The following is a 20818-nucleotide window of genomic DNA, read 5'->3' on the forward strand; positions in this document are numbered from 1 at the left end:
AAGTTGCAGTAATATTGCAATGGGTCTGATGTACTATTCAAACTTCATTCCAACTAACATTGGGAAAAGTTTGATGGTGTGGTCAGATTTACAATTACCACACCAAATTAAGCAGCATTGTGAAAAAAATGGCCCTGGGGATCAAATTTAGGGCATCATTAGAGTCCTCCCGCCATAGCCCCAGGAAATGGGACCGCCGGCAATGCATGCAGCAGGTCCCGCAGATACAATTAGGATGCACCCTCCACACTAGCGGGCACCTCTTGCATTTTTAACATTGCGGCGGGCGGTGCAGAAAGCACCGCCCGACGCAATGCTAAAATACAAGTTGTGCATTGGAATGAACAACGTGACAGGCACTGCGCGGTACCTGCCAAGTTGTACATGCAAATGCAGGGGGGTACCATAGGTACCGCCCACGTGCACCCCCACCCCCTAAATACCTGGGGGCCCGCTACGGCCCCCCAATATGAAAGACCGCATGCCTTTCCGTGGCGACAATGAGGCAAGTTCCCGCATGCATCTTGATATGGACAGCGGTGTCTAACAGACACCGCCCCATATTAAAAGTTTTTTGCCTGGTCGACTCATCGACCGGGCGGAAAAACGGCGGACGGTCTTTCCGTCCGCCGGGGTCCCCCCCGCCATATTACTATGGCGGGGGTATTGCCATGCGGGTGGGAGAAAATGTTGGGCGGATCGCCACCGCCATGCGGGCGGTGGCGATCCGCCCGACATACTAATGGGCCCCTTACTGTTCAGACTCCAAACAATACAGAAAAGTAAGAAATATTGCATTTAAAGGAATGAAATAAATAACAATCAAAATTATGAATTCTCACTTTTCATGTCAAAAAGATAGAAAACTAGAATGATAAAATAAAACCATTAAAAGTAATAAAAATAGTTACTAAAAGTAATAATATCTGATATATGAATATATCTTAACACATTGCCAATTAATTGAAGGAAAAATATTTTAACAAAAAATATACAAATTGAAAAAAAACAAATGATTTCTTAATAGTTCATTATTTCAAAAACTAAGTAAGCAATTAAAATGTTTTTTAAAATGAATAAAAAACAAATATATTTGAAACAAAAATATAACATTTAAAACACTGCGCACCCACAACCCCTAATACAACAAGTTGAAACATAAATAACATATACATTTGTAATTTAAAATGTAAAAATAATAATACAAATGTAAATAACTTCAAAATAATGTGAAAACATTATTATAAAATGTTCTTCACCCAAACTCCCTAAACAACACATATTCCAGAAACAGCATGAAACTTCAAAACATTTACATATTTTAAATAAATAAAATATATGAAAAATGATAAATAATCTTTAATAAATAAAAATGAGATAATTATTTAAAATGCTACCCAGCAGGACCACCTATATATCCCAACAACCCCAAAAACATAACATCTGCAAATTTCATTTACAAAATTTAAAAAAAATAAGGTGAAATAAAAACACAATAAATGAAAACATTCAAAATATATAAGAATATTTATGGAAATGAAAAAAACATTACAGCTCTTTCTCTCTTGGGCATGGCTTGTTCTCCATGCAAGATGCCGGCTTGCTTTTTAGCTCTAGTAATCCTATGGCGCCAACTCTGTCTAACGCAGCGCACAACACAGCCTGAAGCTATCCATCACTGAGGGTTGTGAGTCGACGATGTCCGCCACAAAATTTGCTGTATTGGAACTCCCCACTGTCTCCTTTTCGGTGGCACTTCACTCCGGTTTTGAAAACGAGCAAAATCAAAAATGAAGCTGCCAGAATAAGAAAGGGGGGAATTAACCTAGTTCGGCTGTATGCAAGTGACATCATGGTGTTTGACATCACAGACCGAGACATCGCACGTAGCATCACAGGAATTGACATAACAGGAAGAGGTATCACAAGCCATGGCTTTGCAGGAAGTGGCATCACAAGAAGTAACATCAGATCCAGGGGCGGTGGGTGAGATTTTAAAGTGGTGGGGTGCAAAGTGATTTGCATACAGCACCATTGCGAGCGAGCGCAGCGAGCGAGCCCGAACCCCAAAAGGGGGGTTTGGGGGGATTACCCCCCCCCAGAAGATTTTGAAAAAAAAGATGAAAAATCGTGCATTTTCAAGCAAATTTGAGAAAGCAGGAAGGTTAATAAAGCAATTGTGAAAGTGCAGTTATTATTATTATTATTATTAGGGAGTTTTGTAAAGCGCCTGGTTTACGCCCAAGGCGTGTCCCCGCGCTGTGGTGGGTAGGGTGACCGTGTAGCAGCCATAGATGGCATAACATAGGTAGCTGCTTATTCAGTATAACCACAGAGCTTCTTACATTCCGTCCTATTACAGACTCCGATATTGGCATTAAAAGTACCCTCCAGCTTATCAGCTTCAGCAAGGTTTCCAACAGCATAGCACCCCTTTGCTACACACAGATTACAGATTCAGCCACATGATGAAAATAGCAACTCATTCAGTATGATAATTAAGGTAGCAGAGCGCATGGAAAACATATTTAGTGATGGGCCGAGCAAAACACAACGAACAAATTGACTTCTTTCATCGCCTTTATTTCAAACCATTTACAGGGCTCAGGTGTTTTAAACCTTGTGAAAACAACAAGCTAATTTGGTGAAAGCATACTTAGAAATCTGTATTTATGTATTGTAATTGTAGACTGGACCAAAAAACGAGTGAAGGGGCTCCACCAAAGCACCTCTCCCTTAATTATTTACACATAAATTGCATGCGGTCTGACAAGTCTGCCAAAGCTGCAGCAGATGAGCTGGGGCGTTTACTCCTGGCTTGGTTGCTGGGGCGTTTACTCCTGGTCTGGGTAATGCTGCAGAGCTGCAAACTAAGGCGCTACCAGGTAACCAAGACTCAAGTACCACCACAGCATCAATCTGTGCAACCATTCAACAACAACTGGTTCACATATGTTCTCTCAATGTTTCAAGCTATATTACAAATGTCACCAAAAGATGTTAATATTTCACTTCTGTTCTTGGATTTTCGTCACAATAAAATACACTGAACATAATCTTCACAAAAGTTATTTACAAAAGTTTAAGCTATTGCCATTATAAATTACAATAACTTTTATTAACGTATTAATTATAAAAAAAATAAAAGCCATTGCTCTTACCTGCACAGGCCGCAGCTGTCTAGACCTCCGAAGAAAAGTGCTGATGAGGTTTGATAATGAGAGCAAGTTGGGCAAATGCATTTTGACGCTGTCACGACTGAACAATCAGGTACTAGGTAGGACAAGACAAAAAAACTGTTGCAAAAATCTAAACAATGGGCTAGTAACAATACCATCAAAATACAACGCTCCGAATAAGTTAGCAATGGGAGCATTTTCTTGAGAGAAATTGATACACAAAAGACTTTTGAAATGACCTGGACTTGTGCTGACATCAAAAACCTATTAATCAGTTGAACACCCAGAGGACGTCAACCTAATATATTGGACCAGGTGGTTGTCCAAACTTGTGATTGAGCCTTACAGATTCGGATTGCCGCTTAACAGTCATTGATCTAGAGATAGTTTGCCTGCATCCAGGAATGGATGGCTGGCAGGGAACTTTACTGGGGCAGGGGACTGTCAAACCACCCCATCAATATGAAAGAAAATCTGGGTGTCAACCACAGATATAATGAAGCAGAGACAAAAGTGATTTATCAGTTAATAGTAAATCAGGAAAAACAGCTGACACTAGCATTGAATATAGCAGTGCTTAAGGAGGCGATATGAGGACCTCAGAAAGAAAAGGTAAATTGAGTGTGAAAAGAAAGGGAGAAGCACTACCTCATTGCGTAATTAGTCAAAAAACAACTAAACCAATGGAAAAATGTTCTCCCTACCACCAAAGTTGCCAAAAAGTTGACCAAGACGGCATGTTCAATTTTGTCCAATGCTGCCAAGAGATCTAATGACGTGAGAGCCCTGACACTACTGCCATCAAAACACTGATATAACTCATCCACGAGAGCAAGGAAAATCCACTTGATAGATTGAATGAGTATCAAAGAATGAATGACAGTAGAAGAAAGAAATAAAGGGAACAGGGTAGGCATGGTGAAACATTATAGGCGGCCATGTCAGACTGCTCACCATAAATATGTGAATCGCCTGTACACTCTACAACTTTTTTCCCGTTTGCCTCCAATATTTACAGAATGTAATTCCTTCCAGGTAAGAGGTGCTAGGTCACTCAGCAAGTCTTAAATAAATCTTCCAGCCACCTAAGGAGACGAGGGGCAGATGCCCTGAACACAGCTTGCACCATTGTTGGTAAAGACAGTTTACCCCTATTTTAGGATTGTATTTCCATTCCACATTCTCATACCTGCCAAATGATTCAATGCCATCTAGTGCACACCGAACATAACTTTGTATTCTGCTAATTGCAGGTATTATTTCTCCAGACATTAATGTCCTAGCAGAGAAATTGTATTGACCCCAAAAAATCAAAAGTGACTTAAAACGTTGTGTGTGACTTTGGACCACTTCCCAGCTATGACTAAACTCAGCAAGGAGGCATGCCTTAGTCACATCCAAATACCAGCCCCTAATCTGAAAAAAACAACAACAAAAAAAAACTGAATGCAGAGCAAGTGCTGCCCCGATAAGGGGGGAGGGGGGTAGAGAAGGGTCCGGTCATTGCAGCCATATTAATGCAGGTGTCAGTACACATGCCATTCCTGCAGGAGGCCGCCATGGATAGTGGGATGACCTTTACAACCGCTGCAGTACAGCTTGCTGCATTAAAGGGCTGACGAAGTGTAGTGTGGCCCGTCAGCCGCTGCAGTACCCGTGCCAGCATCTGAGGGGGTGTCAGGGTGTAGTGTGGCCCTTCAGCCGCTGCAGTACATGTGACAGTGGCAGTCGGGGTGTAGTGTGGCCCTCCAGCCGCCACGTGCCAGCACCAGACGGGGTGTCATTCCGCATATATATTGCAGCAGTGCAACACAAGAAGCTCTTGTGATAAATCACCTTCCCAAATATCATGCCACTTACTCAGTTATACTAAAATAGCTTGAACGACAAAGCTTTTAAGATCACAATTACAAAGGGGTCAGGATGGGACAGGGGCCTCTGTGCAGCAAATCAGGAGGGTTGTAAAAAGTACTACATCCCCACTCAGAGTATTTAACTCCTTCACACACCTTGCTATGCTGTATCAAGGGTAAAAAAGCAAATGCTGAAGTATGTTTTAGCACAGGAGCACCTGGGCCTGCAAACCCTACAGTGCAGAGAGTTCAGTTTTAACCGAGCAAAAAAGTCTTATTTTAAAGTCCATATGATAAACCCATCTACTTAAAATGTCGTGGAGCATGGAAATAAGGCAGAGATTAACATCACCTCAACACTGGTATAAACTCCTCTGCACATCAATACAGACAACTAATGATAAATATGATCGCCAACGTCTTATTCCACATATTCCTGAGAAAAGTCCTGAATCGGGCAAAACTGCATTTTCTGATCGTGGAAACATAGCTACTGTATTAGGAATATTGCCTCCGATTTAGGATAAAAATGTAAAGGCGTGTCTAAGGAGCAACTCTGGCTTGTCCTAATTTTGCCCCAAAACAAACAGTTGCTACATCGGAGTGGTGTAATCTTCGCCTAAGAAATAGAAGCAACAATTGGAAGCAGGTGCCCAGATGTCAATTCAATCAAACCCTCATATGCCCTCACATGGCACAGGATCAGTGCCTGCACAAAGCCCACCAGATATTTTCGATAGCTCCGCAAAACATACTAGACAACACTGGATACACATCTCGATCCGGACATTGATCATAGAAGTAAAAATTGTCCTTCACATGAGCAGGCACAACACAGGACCATAAGTAAGAAGGAGGGGGAACTGGTGGCCAATGGCCAGTCGTTAAAGAATGCCTGGGTGTATGAAATTTCAGGTTATCCCACTTAACACATGCGAAGTTCATTTAGTCCCAGATTTATATTTGCAGTTTCGTCCTCAGCATAAAGCAACACAACGAGAGAAAACTATACTACAACTTGTTAACGTCAGACACGTGGAGATGTAATCAAACGTTCCCTCCATGCACAGAACACAACTACAGTGGCTTACCTGTTATCCATCGGAGTCACTTCCCAACTACCTCTGCCACCTGCCTGAGTTACCTGTTGCTCGCCTGTCACCCATTTGTTGCGCCAGGTGCCCCCTTCTTCCTGCCTTAGACAACTGTCACCTGCCAGTACCTTCCAAGTGCCTGTGGCCCCTAGGGCCTGCCTGTCTGAGCCACCTGTCACCCCGTTGACTCTCCAATGGCCTCGCTGACTGCGCAGACGTCTCACTCTGACGCTGCTAGCATGGACACGCACCTAACACAAGAAATATGTTCTGGCGAGATGCCCTCAGCAGGCAATGCCAGCCACTGCCCCAAGAAGGAAACCTTTGTTGAGAGTATGCCCCCTGAACAGATAGGGGCAGAAAGTGAGCCCAGTGGTGCCTTGTCCAAGACTCTATGCCTTGGAGGCCAGGAAGAGACCCTACCTGGGGCCATCTGTGGATCAGAGGGGGCCCTATGCCATGGAGAACATGCTGGAGACCCTGACAACTCCTGTGATGCTGGGGAGGGGAACCAAAACCCTAACAACACATCCCAAGATTATACCCATGGAGAGGGATCCCCACGTGCTACACACGAGCATCAGGATGGCACCAAATGAGAGGGGCACCCGGATGCAAGCTTTGGCTGCTACGACAACACACAAGAGACACCCCAAGAATCAAGCACAGCGTCCCTTGACGACACACACACAGAAGTTCACCCACATGCAAGCACTGGCTGCTACGACGACATACAACAAGAACTTCCGAGTCCAAGCACTGGGCACCATGACGACACACAGCAAAACGGACCTGTGTGGCCCCAAGCATCCCTTCCCATGACAACACCGAAAGGGGGCACTCAGATGCAAACATCGATTCAAGTGACATCGCCCAACTCAGAAATCCACTCATTAGCTGCTATGAAGACACCCAGCGTGAGGTGTCTTCAGATACCAGCCACATGTGCCCTGGCGTCCCGGAGGACGACATGGCCGGGAGTGCCAAGGCTGAAGCCGCCTTGCACACAGAGGCGAGTCCAGCCGTTGCCCCGTGTCTCCAGCGGCCTTTCCCTTGAGTGCACAGGCCTCGTCTCCGGGGCAACAACCTGCAGCACGCAACCTGGCAGCGGTGACGGGGCCCGGGGCGCGGACAGCAGGGCTGGATGTTAGTTCAACAGGTGGAGCGAGGCCAGATAATCGAGCGCAGGGCGTGGCGGCACCACCTGCCAGCCCACAGGAATCCCAGCTACTAGGGCGAGCACCGCCGGCAGAGTCCGCAAATCAGAGCCGGCAGCCAGAGAGAGCACCGGAGGCGGCCCACGGAGCACTGGACGTACTGAGGATGAGTTAAGCTGGCGAGTAGCAGCACAGCATGCTTATCTAGTAAATATAGAGAATCCACTTACCTCTCCTCTCCCTCCCCAAGCTCCGTTATACACCCCATGGTTTTCCGCCCTCGGCCAGTCCCAATTCCTTCAGCCAGGAATACTCGCATTCGTTAATGGCGGGTAGAGACGAGAGACTAGAGAGGCTGGATCTGACGTCACGCACGGCATCCAATAATGGATTGCCCTGCGGTGACCGGCCAATCCTGGCGCCTAGGGGGGCTCATGAATGCTCGCCCTGTGTCGCCTTTGTGAAGCCGGGGGCTGCGGCCAGCTTAAACAAGCACCCCCTTATGGGGGAACACTGATGCGCATGCGAAGGCAAGTTTCTGCCCTAAACATCACTTGCGCGCTATATACCTTGGCTGGCTGTCTGCTGTTGCAGCTGAGTGCGTCACGTGGTCGTGGACTGTCACTCAAGCTGCGCGGTGTGCAGTCTAAATATCGAGTTTTTATTTTCGACTGGACATAATATCGACTCCAGAATATCGAGATGGCATTAATGTCGAGGTAAGTAATATCGATGTATTTTTTATCGATTTTCATGTATGTTAAAAAATATCGATTGAAAAAATATCGAGTAAGTAATATCGAAAGTAAAAAATATCGTTATTTCTAGTAGTTTAAAAATATCGAAAGTCAAAATATCGGTTTTAAGAATATCGAAAGTTGTGTTATCGACAGTCATGATTAAATATATGTTATTTTTTTATTTATTTATATTGAAAATAAATTTATAAAAAATTAATAAATATAAAAATTAATTCAAATAGTATAATAATTTCTAGGAGCGGGTAGTGGGTTTTTAGGGGAATAGGGTGGGAAGTAATTTAATTATAATTAATTAAATATGTAAATTTATTATTTGGTAGTAATATTTAATTAATTGTTAATTAAATAATATTTTTTATTTATATAAAATGTAATTGCTAATTAATTTAATTTAATTGATTAATTGCTAATTATGCTAATTTAAATAATTTATGTCATGTAGCGGGTATTGGGTTTTTAGGGGAATAGGGTGGGAAGTAATTTAATTATAATTAATTAAATATGTAAATTTATTAATTGGTAGTAATATTTAAATAATTGTTAATTAAATAATAGATTTCAAATATATAAAATTTAATTGGTAATTAATTTAATTTAATTGATTAATTGCTAATTATGCTAATTTAAATAATTTATGTCATGTAGCGGGTTGTGGGTTTATAGGGGAATAGGGTGGGAAGTAATTTAATTATAATAAATAAAATATGTAAATTTATGATTTGGTCGTAAGATTTAATTAATTGTTAATTAAATAATATTTTTTAATTATATAAAAATTAATTTGTAAATAATGTAATTAAATTGATTAATTGGTAATTATGTTAATTTAAATAATTTATGTCATGTAGCGGGTTGTGGGTTTATAGGGGAATAGGGTGGGAAGTAATTTAATTATAATTCATTAAATATGTAAATTTATTAATTGTTAGTAATATTTAATTAATTGTTAATTAAAAAATATTTGTTGCTTATTTAAAATTTCATTGGTAATTAATTTAATGTAATTGACTACTTGCTAATTATGTTAAATTAAATTTTTTATTTCCTGTAGCGGGCTGTGTGTTTATAGGGGAATAGAGTGGGAAGTAATTTAATAATAAAGAAGGAAATAATAATATTTATTAAAGGTATACAACGTTTACCACGCAACTTTTACAACGCACTACCATTACAACAAAACTTTTACAACGCAAATACCATTATAACGCATGTATTTACAACAAATGTTTTTACAACGCAGGTACTTTTACAACGCATACCATTACAACGTAAGTATTTGTTAGTATATAATTATATTTAAAATGTTATAGGTTTGGGTTTTTGGATCACTGACATAACCTCAACAGATATTTTGTACAGTCGATATTCGGTCTGTCGAAGGATCCAAGCTGCGCAGCAGTCCAGACCAGCCCCCCTGCACTCCCCACTCCTGGATAACTCGGGTGATTCCCGGCGGCGCTCGCTCAAACTTTTTAAACAAACAGTGACAGTCACACCAGTTTATTTTATTGCAGCAGCGCATCCATGGGGCTTGTGGGGCTACGCCCCTACGCCCCAATGGACGCACCGCTGCTGATCAGATCTTAAGACCTCATATATATGTTTAGCAAGTCTATTATCAGTACATTTGTGCTCATAATGAGTATACATACAAACCCTCTAGATTTAGGTAGGAGCCTCACAATTTGTAAGCTACACATTAAACAATGTTACCTTTTGTCATGCAAAGCTTCCTTTACCAAAGGATTGAGCTAACTAACTCCACCACCAGCCTATTCAACCAGGCATAATATTTCATATGCAGCACATTTTCATGTAGATGTGATTGCTTTAGCTGCCTGTGCTCTCCAGAGGTGAGAACACTCTCCTATGCAAAGTATTATTAATTGGTCTTACCCACCTGCACTCATTTTAGGAAACTGGGGCTAATTTTCCAAAGAAAGACAAAAAGGAAAAAAGGATAAAGAGAGGTAAGAAAACAATGATGAAGGCAGAAAAGGGGATGAAAAAAGAACCTGCAAGAATAAGCAATTGTAAGGCAACCTTGGGAATTCAGCAATAGGGCCCTAAGTAAACGTGTGGGGCTCTGAATTTATGTTTTTGCAAATTACACAAGGAAATATTACTAGTTTGCATAGAAAAACTACCCAAGTGGGGAGATGTAGGAACAGAGAGAGACGCCACAAACTATGGCCAGTAATCAGAATCTACAGTAGACTATGCTTGCTAATAAGAACTTTACATATCTTAGACATGTTACACTGCCAACTTTAAGACCCGTGCTTAATTTATAAAAATAAATAAGTGCAAGGGCCCTCGTCAGGAGGCAATCACGCCTTGCACCAATCATCACCCCTGCCAGCGCTGCCAATGACAGTACCAGCACAACTACTAGCCATCACACTGCAACAAGTGTGACATTTTAGGCTGTTCGAGGCCCTCAAAGCTATAAGAATGGCTTGGGCAGCTGGTATTTGTTTTTAATGTATATTGAATTAATAAACAACTGTATTTCCTCTCATCTTTTAATTGCAAAAACAGCACCACCATGTGGCAGCTGTCATAAGTGCCATTGCTGAGAATAAACAGCCGGTGCTGAGGCCCTGAAACTACAGGCTCAAATTAAACACTGAGGCCTACTTGACCTACTTGTTTATAGTAACACTGGCCTGTGGGTTCATCTAATTACTGTAACCTCATCCTGAAGGGCCCAGTCCTAAGTACACACATATGGTACTTCATACTATACAGAGCATGTCTCTGAATTACATCAGTCTCCCAGGCCTTAATCATCATAACAGCAAAGCTACCTTGTGTTACTCTGTTGTAACACAGTGCGTAGCAAACTTTGCAGCATCATTGCAGTAGGTAGGTGTGAGAAGAGCAAAAACAAGATCACCAATACCTCTGCAGGGTAACAACTTGGCAAAATTTAAAACAGCCATATCCAGCACTCTAGAATTTTCAGAGCTGTAAAAAATCCTTTTGAGGTCCTGATGAAAGCCTACCGGCCCAGAGAGGCATTGGTGTGATTGCTGAAACATGTTAACCCAGAGATACAGAGGGTACTAATTTACTTAGTGCATCCCTACCTGTTTTTAACTCCATCAGGGTGCCCTTTGAAAATAAAATTAACCCTCAGGTTACCATTGACTATTTTACATCTAGAATCCCACCCATAACCAAAGAGTTTCCTTGACTACCAAGGCCGAGCCCGCCCAGAAACACTAAGGGCCCCATTAGGATGTCGGGCGGATTGCCTCCGCCAGGGTGGCGGTGGCCACCGCCACCCTGGCGGAGGCAATCCGCCCGACATCCTTCCCTGCATTCCCCCCCGCCATATTACGATGGCGGAGGGGACCACAGCGGTGGGAAACACCGCCCGCCTGTTTTCCGCCCCGGTCGCCTGGCCACGGAAAGGCAGGCGGACTTCACTCTGGGGGCCCCCTGCGGGCCCCCAGAGTGCAGCACAGTAGGGGGGTGCACACAGGGGGGTACCTATGGTACCCCCCTGCATTTGCATAATGAAAGCGGCAGGCACCGCGCGGTGCCTGCCGCTTTCGTCATGCAAATGCTGCAAAGCATTTTCAGCATTGTGGCGGGCGGTGCAGAGTGCACCGCCCGCCACAATGATGGGAATACAGGATGCGCCCGCCACTGTGGCGGGCGCATCCTAATGCTGCCAACGGGACCCCCGCCCTCATGGCGGCCGGTCCCTAGTACCGTGAGGATGGCGGGCGGGCAAAGTCCGCCCGCCATCCTAATGGGGCCCCAAGTATCTGGACGAGGACTCTAATCAAGCATACCACTTGGAATGCCAGTGGATAAACGTCGTTTTAATGCCATAATGTGATCCCCTTGGGCTGGTATGGAAAGATAGGGCAAGCGTGGTAGGGGTTCCTTCCTATTGTTTCTTTGATAGTTAGGTGTTTGGGAAGGTGAGTGAATGCTGTATCACTTCTCACTCCCTCTTTCTTGGAATATAGTAATAAGAATCTAGGGGCTAGATGTAGGTAATTTAAATTTACCAATTCGAAAATACCGAATTTTACCGATTTGGTGTTTTCGAATTGGTAAATGCTATGTAGATAAAAATTCGGTAAAAATTACCGAATCGTTAAGATTCGGTAATTACCAAATCTGTAATTACCGATTCAGTAATTGCCATTCCTTCCTATGGGCCTGGAGGCCCATAGGAATGAATGTCAATTACCGAATCGGTAATTACTGATTCCGTAAAATAGGGAAAGAGTAAAGGGTGGCAGGGTGTCACTTTGACACCCTGTTGCACCCCTGAATAGTGCTTGTGTGCACATGTGGCACACATACATGCCCTAAGGGCATGTATGTCTGTCACATGGCACAGGTGTAAATGCACAGATTTGCATTTACAGAGGTATTCGTTATTTACCACCGACTAATAGTTGGTGGTAAATAACGAATCCTGTAAGCACAGAAGCACTCTTCAAAGTGCTTACTACATTCCATTTACCGATTCGGTAAATACCGAATCGGTAAATGATGATTCGGTAAATACCGAATCGGTAAATACCGTTCGGTATTTACTGAATCGGTAAATTTGCCACCTACATAGGAAAAGCCTATTACCGGTCGGTAACGGCCGATTTCGGCCGTTACCGACCGGTAATGGCCTTCCTACATCTGGCCCTAGGTAACATATAGGGTGCATTTGACACTAGACGTTCATATGTCTTCTGCCTACCAGTCACTCTCTGTTCACGTCAGTGCATCAGGCAGGGTTGCAGCAGTAACACAAAAGAGATTTAACAACGTGGAGTACCTCTACATGGGTAATACATACAAGCCCTAGCTGCAAGGCCCCTGGCACTAAGGTTATAATAAGAGTAATAAAGCCTCCTCTGCACCACATGATTTATCACACATATTTCATCTTTAAATATACTTTGGAGGTTCAACCATGTTTCTCCAAACACCAGCTATTTCATCTTCAGCACACCTTTTTCAATTTTGGTATACATAAGTTAATTCATCCATGCAAAAGCATCTAACTTAGTAGGATGGGTTGCACATAGGAGAGCTCCGCACTTGTATCTGGAGAGCTACCAGTAGCTCACAAGCTACTGGATCGAGAAGCCTGCACTATATAAATGCAATTTTTGTTTGTAAATACTGGAAAAGACCAACACATCAGACATTCTTACAGTGCATGCATAGCTCATACACTGGGACTGAAGAAAGTGAAAAGCATGCCTCTCTTAAGTACATGTGAAGTGTGAACAAGGTGTGTACATTTGTTTCCCCTCCACTGCATGTGCATCTAGGTGTGAGGCTCCAAACTGCTCCCAGCCAAGAAACTGGAACAAAAGGAGGCCTGATGACCCCTCAAATTCGACCTTTGTTATGGGCCCAGCTGGGGTCTGAAATAAGAAAGCAGAAAACGTGCTGGTACTACTGAATGTGTCCCAGTTTTTGAAAATATAATCAGGACTAACTATGGAAGGAAAATCCGTTCCGCTCGCGGAATTTGTGGATTTTCAGCAATTTCGCGATCCGTGAATCTTGCGAAATTGCAGAAAAATACGCAAATCCGCCCGCGGGCGGATTTCAGTTAAGGCAGGTGCTCGAGTTGAAGAAAGCTAACTTTGTAACCATTTTAGAATGGCGCCGGCAAGCTGCCAGAGTTGCAACTTGCAAGTAAGCAACTCTGGCAGCTTGCCGGCGCCATTCTAAAATGGTTACAAAGTTAGCTTCAACTCGGGCACCTGCCTTAACTCTGTAAGTGCTTCCTGTGGGCCAAAAATTAAACCTCAACATGAAGCACTTACAGATATAAATAAAGCAGGTGCCCGAGTTGAAGATCAAATTCAGTAATGTTTTAATCAGCCCAAAACATTAGTGAGCACGGTTGAGGCAGGGCAAGTGTGCTTTAACCCCATATCTGCAGTCGAAAATTATCTGTAATACCCGAGGGAGGTCTTTTCATCCCTGAGTTTCTCGAGCGCAATCCCTGTGTAGTTCCTGTGACCAGGAGGCTGCTTTCTCCTCACCTGCTGCCCTGCTCGCTCTCTGACCCTTTATACACAAGAGGCATGTTGACACACATAGAAGCCCCGCACCACACACTAGCGGTATCAAACGTCTTCCCGCCCTTTCCCAACTATGATGGACAGCTCACTCAAGGGACCTCGGCGCCTTTTGGCGTGGTGGCAAAGTTACAGGCACACATGTCAGTGGAGACAAATCTTCTGGCCCTTTACGCAGCTGCAGTGTAGGAAAAACACTTTACATTTACCCAACGAGGTAGCACTTACTGGATGAGCCAGTAGAAAGTACTCCAGTTGAGTAGAGGTATTGCACAAAATGGAGGCATCTTCGTGGATAACTATGCAGGGCAGGATTCATTCTGGCACGAGGCTCCTGTCACAAAAATTAAACCTCAACAGGAAGCACTTAGAGATATAGCAGGTGCCCGAGTTGAAGCTCCCATTCAGTAATGTTTTAATCAGCCCAAAACATTAGTGAGCACGGTCGAGGCTGGGCAAGTGTGCTTTAACCCCATATCTGCTGTCGAAAATTAGCTGTAATACCCGAGGGAAGTCTTTGCCTCCCTGAGTTTCTCAAGCGCAATCCCTGTGTAGTTCCTGTGACCAGGAGGCTGCTTTCTCCTCACCTGCTGCCCTGCTCGCTGACCCTTTATACACAAGAGGCATGTTGATACACATAGAAGCCCCGCACCACACACTAGCGGTATCAAACGTCTTCCCGCCCTTTCCCAACTATGATGGACAGCTCACTCAAGGGACCTCGGCGCCTTTTGGCGCTGTGGCAAAGTTACAGGCACACATGGTCAGCGGAGACAAATCTTCTGATCCCTACACAGCTGCAGTGTAGGAAAAGCACTACCATTTACCCAACGAGATAGCACTTACTGGATTAGCCAGTAGAAAGTACTCCAGTTGAGTAGAGGTATTGCACAAAACGGTGGTATCTTCGTGGATAACTATGCAGGGCAGGATTCATTCTGGTACCAGGCTCCTGTCACAAAAACTAAACCTCAACAGGAAGCACTTACAGATATAAATAAAGCAGGTGCCCGAGTTGAAGCTCAAATTCAGTAACTTTTTAATCAGCCCAAAACATTAGTGAGCACGGTTGAGGCTGGGCAAGTGTGCTTTAATCCCATATCTGCCGTCAAAAATTAGCTGTACTACTCGAGGGAAGTCTTTGAAAGCATGAGTTTCTCGAGCGCAATCCCCGTGTTACCAGGAGGCTGCTTTCTCCTCACCTGCAGCCCTGCTCGCTCTCTGACCCTTTACAGACACTAGCGGTATCAAACGTCTTCCCGCCCTTTCCCAACTATGATGGGCAGCTCACTCAAGGGACCTCGGCGCCTTATGGGCGGTGGCAAAGTTACAGGCACACATGGTCAGTGGAGACAAATCTTCTGGCCCTTTAGGCAGCTGCGGTGTAGGAAAAGCACTATACATTTACCCAACGAGGTAGCACTTACTGATTAGCCAGAAGAAAGTACTCCAGTTGAGTAGATGGAAATCGCAAAAAAATCCGTGAGTTGGCGGGAAAATACGCGAATTCACAGACTTTTTTGCGATTTCACATGAATTTGCGGACCGCAGATCCGCAAAATTCACCCATACTTAATCAGGACAAGTTCAGCATATTTTCCAGTGGGGCACAACTTCTTGGCAGGGTGGATGGCATCCACACTGTGACAATAGTGGGTGGACACCGTCCACCCATGTGTGTTCCCCAGATTTGTGCTCTGGGGGCCACCTGAAAAGGATCTCTATTTGTGCTAATCCCCTTTAATCTCCAATACACGGAGACTACCTGATGCGAGCTCCTGTTGAGCTTGGGTTCCTTCTATGCCCCTGCTGCAAGCTCACTGCTAGAATTTGTGGTGCTTTTCCTTCTGGCATCTTGTCAATGGTGTTTCTCCCGGAACTCCAGGAGAAGGGGCACCCACTACTGGACATTTTGGATCTCAGTCCCCTTCAAGTCCCCGTTCTACCCTTCTACTCTGATAATCTACATCCCAGGTAAGCCATTAATCGTCAATATCACAGACAGCTCTACCTCTTTTGTACCTCTCTGTGGGGTTGTTGCCTGGCTCGGGATTAGCACCTTTGCTCCTTACTGAGCCCTTACCAGTGAAACAATGGTGAGATGACTACAGTATGATCTCTAATCTGGGAATCAGTGGTGACCGAGTATCTCCTGGCGTTGGAATAACGAAACTTGAGGAGGCCTCCCAGCAAAGGCACATGGAGGGCCCCCCTCCGGGCTCAATCAGGAGCTCTGCAGCCAGAGTGCTGTGCTGAGGGGGCCCCTGGAGCCTGGGGGCCCCCCGCACCACAGGGGCTTCGGTGGCATGTGTTATGCCCCTGCCTCCTGTCATGATACAGTGATTTCCTGGCATGATACAGTGACCTCTACTATTGTGAAATCACCATAGTAGTACTCAATGTCAACTGGAGTTGTGCTCTCTCTCTCCTCTACCTCTTACCTTGTAGACATATACTCCCTCTGAGAGCAGAATAAGTGACTTCGAAGAGCACGATAAGGGTTCATTCCAAGCAACTATAGAGGTCAGAATCCATAATCACCTCCCTTAAATGCAACATCATGGATTTGGAAGATTGCAACAGATGGAGCTAACTCAGAATCTTCAGACTCTCCAAAGGGGGGTAGGATAAGGCAACTTTGATGATTGGCTTTTTGAAAACTTGGATTCCAGCTACTATGAAGATTTCATTCTCCAAAGACTTTGAACTCTGACGAGCTAATCGAATCCCCACTTTCGATCCTAAGATCTCCTCAGCAACGCACCCAAGTAATTTACAACCCCTTGCGGAACCAGCATTCAGAAAATATCCTAGCCCACCTGAGGAAGGTTACATCAAATTCCTGGCGGGGCAAGGATATCCATCTAACAGGACTTTACCAGAGACACTGTGGCAAAAAGGAAATTTATTCTATCGCCTTGGAAAAAGCTCACTGAAAAATCAATTCAACACTTGTTCAGCAGTCGTTCCAAGTTCAAAACAATTTTTAAAGGTAAGGCTTTGATCTTTAATGAACCTTCTGACCACAGTACTTTTTGGGATAACGAAAATCAGATGGACAAGGACACTGATTCCACTGGATGAGGTCACCCTGACATGTCTGTCACAGCAATAACTCTGGGCCTCATTAGGATGGCATTTGGACTTGCATGCGACCGCCATTCATTCGGAAACGGGTCCGCCCAACTATAAGCCAGCAGTTCCGCCAGCCGAATTAGGATGCAACCGCCACCACAGCAGTCACAATGTCTATATTTCTTATTGCTTGGGTGCTGCAGTCTGCAGCACATGCCGCAGTACAAAAAATGGACATTACACATATCCCTGCACTACGTGGCAGGCACCATGCGGTGCCTGCTACATGGTGCAGGGATATGTAGGAGTGCCTCCCTAAACCCAAAACTGAAGGCCAAGGGGTAAGAGGGGCCCGCTACGGGCCCCAATGTCCCTTTCCGCCAGTCTTTTCATGGCGGGTAAACCGCCATGAAACATCCGGCGGATAAGGACATCATAATCAGATGCATGGCGGTCGGTCTCTCTGACTGCCACCCATCCGCCCGCCATCCTGATGTGGTGGGCGGGAGTCTTCATTATGATGGCGGGGGGACCACCACCGACTGATGGACGGTTGGTGGTGTTCCCACCGTCATCGTAACCCGGTTGTATCTTACCTCCTGTTGGCAAACTCCTTTGCCAACTTTTGAGTATCACTGCACCATTGGACACTTGGCATTACAACAGACTGTGCTGGTTATTTTCAAATATTTCACGTGGGACATGTTTTGTTTGTGTATAAAATTTCTCAAACATAGGGGTTTGAAACTCTTGGTACATGAATTACCGTCTTGGTAACTTCTGCCTTACCAATACGGTTGAAAGCCACTCAGATTAAAACACGTAAGTTTGTCCATGACTGTTCTTCACATTTTTTTGTTCTTGGACAGGACCTCACCACAGAAATTGCTGTTTAGTAAAACTTGTACAGACATTATAGTATTCACTCTTCCTTGAGGGTAAGTGGCTCAGGTCTGCTATTCGCCACCCCAGACAATTTTGCGGTACCTACTACCTACAATCTTGTCTGTACTTACCGTTCTTCCATATATCTCCTGCAACTGAGGTTGTATCAGTTGTAATAATTGCTTGGAGGGTTCATGCTTTACAGTATATCTTGGTCAATGTTACTCCTGGTTTGTAACCTGACCAATGCAGGTGCTATCTACCGGGGGTCTCATTTAGAACACATATAGAACTTTTACTGAATTATATGCACAGTGATTTATTCCCCCAAGCTGTAGTTCACATTTTGCTCAATGTTGCTATTAGGTTGATGTAGGACGGTGGCTTTCAATGTAGTGCACCAAAATGAGGTACACTATAAAGAAAGTCCAGACGAGCCTTATTGGCTTACAGGGCTTAACCTAATAATCCTAAATGCTGTCTTTGTGGTATTTTGGGCGAGCAGTTTCGGCTTATCACAGGGTAGTGTTAAGCATTTGTTGTACACACAGAGTCAATAAATAAAACACACACTCAAGAAGAAACTCAAGACCAAATTTAAAAATAACCAGATTTTTACATAATTTTAGACATCAAGATCATCAGAATCAGGTAAGTACTTTAGATGTTATAGATTTTCATAGGTGGAACAGTAGACAATCGTAGCCGTCAGATTTGAGGCATGTGCCTCAAACGCAATAATGTTATCCTATGGGAGAAACATTCACTGCATAGGTACACTTACAAATGATTCTTAGCGTTACTCTCCTGGACTTAAGGTGCTTAGGGGCCAAGGTCTAAAGAACCAACAGCAGTTTGGATTTTCCTGCCCTAGTGTGTCCAGGTGCAGAGGTGTTGGTCATGAATGATGGTAGCCTCAAATGCTACCCGTTAAAATCTATGGAGAAACCTGTAACAAGAAAAAAGACTGCAAGTGGGGACTTATGGACAAGTCCAGCAGAATCAAAGGGGGGCTCAGCTTTTAAGGGTCTCTGGAGCAAGGGGGCACCATCGTTGGCTCATACTCGGGTTGTGGTGCTTGGGTTCAGTGGTCTTTGCAGGTCAGAGCTGGTTGCTTGCGTTGTTGGCTCTCACTTCATGGGGTTGATCTGGTGATAGGGGGCAAGCAGGACAGCAGGGCCACTCTCAGTGCCGGCCTCAGTGTCACTGATGTTCTTCATTGGTAGGTCGGTTATGGCAAAGTTTGTGTCCGGACTGGACACTTGACAAGTCTTGGCTGCTGCAAGGGATCTCATACCAAGGGTATTTGTGCTGGAGGGTTCCTGGAGGATCTAGTGGCTCACAGCTTGCTGGATAGATCGGGCTGACCTCTGGGAGCCAAGTCCTGACCTCAAGGAGCCATAAAGTCCTTCTCCTGGGGTGGTGCTTACTCAGTGGACCCGGCGGTCAGTAGAATGGGGTGCCTGAAGACTGCAGGGAAGGGGCTCCTCTGCTTTAAAGCAGATGCTGACAGGTGGTTGAAGTGTTGGCTGCCCTCCTAGGCTTTAGGAGGATACACAGCTGCTGGGCGAGTCAGGTCCTTGCAAATGTCGGGACAGCAGCAGGTAGGTCGGGTTTTGTACCAAATCCGTAGCTGGTCCACAGTTCTTGTGTTTTTGTTACTACTTGGTCCTTTTATTCCCACTAGATGAATCTGAGTTTCTGGTCTGAGGGAAGCCAGGGTCGAATATCAAAGGTGATAGAGGCATTGAAGACTCTGGCCTTGATATGCTAAAACACTAGCCATCCTGCCTGAGGAAGTGTGAACAACTTCCTTCATATCAGGCATTGTTTCTGACCTGAGAGGGCATGGTCTGTCTCCTGCAGGGGAACCAAACTTGTCTGTAGTGGTATGTAGTAGTGGTATGCTGGACAGTGATAGTCAGCCAGCACACTATGAGACTAGTAGGATTCAGGGGGCACTTCTAAGGTGCCCTCTTGTCAGAACAAGTCCAATACTGGCATCAGTATGAATTTGTCAAGACAAGGTGTTTGATACTAAACACCATTATTTTCAGTGAAGCCATTATGTAGCTGGGTAACTTGTAATGACCAGTGACCAGTACATATACTGAAGATGGCTTTCTGAACACTTGCAATGTCATGGCAATGGAACCAGACATCACAGGGGCATATCTGTTCATGCAGATGTGTCCTCACATATAATACTCTGCACCATGTCTTAGTGCCCTAAGACCTGCTGTTGCGGTGATTTATTTATTTATTTATTTATTACACTTGTATGGCGCAACAGGTACCCTGAGGGTTTCCCGGCGCCTTGGATCCGTACTCTACCAGGAGGAGTAATAAATATTGGTTGAATAGCCATGCCGTAATAACCTTCCGGTATCTTATGTAGCTTGGTTCTAGACGCAGTTACAGCGGGATTGAGTTCCACAGAACAGGCGCCAGATAGGCGAAGGAGCGTCCACCCATTCGTACCCGTTTAAACCTCGGGACAACAAATCTTGCCTGATGTAGTGATCGAAGATTTCGGGAGGGGGTATATTTCTGAACCAGTTTACATAGGTAGGCTGGGGCTTCCCCTGTGTTTATTCTGAACATGTAACACAGTACTTTAAATTTAGCTCTAGTGCCCATCTTGAGCCAGTGTAAATTACGTAAATGTTCAGAAACATGTGACCGCCCAGGGAGATGGAGGAGTACCCTGGCTACCGCATTTTGGACGACCTGTAGCCAACGCGTGATT

The 20818-nt window shown here is 44.5% G+C and overlaps 1 pseudogene; it reads left to right on the forward strand.

Moving 5' to 3' along the window:
- The first annotated feature begins 6320 nt into the window (after window positions 1–6320).
- Window positions 6321–7458, forward strand: LOC144783966 (uncharacterized; annotated as a pseudogene).
- Window positions 7459–20818: the final 13360 nt, after the last annotated feature.

This window comes from Lissotriton helveticus, chromosome 10, assembly GCF_964261635.1.
Source record: "Lissotriton helveticus chromosome 10, aLisHel1.1, whole genome shotgun sequence".
Classification (NCBI taxonomy): Eukaryota; Metazoa; Chordata; class Amphibia; order Caudata; family Salamandridae; genus Lissotriton; species Lissotriton helveticus.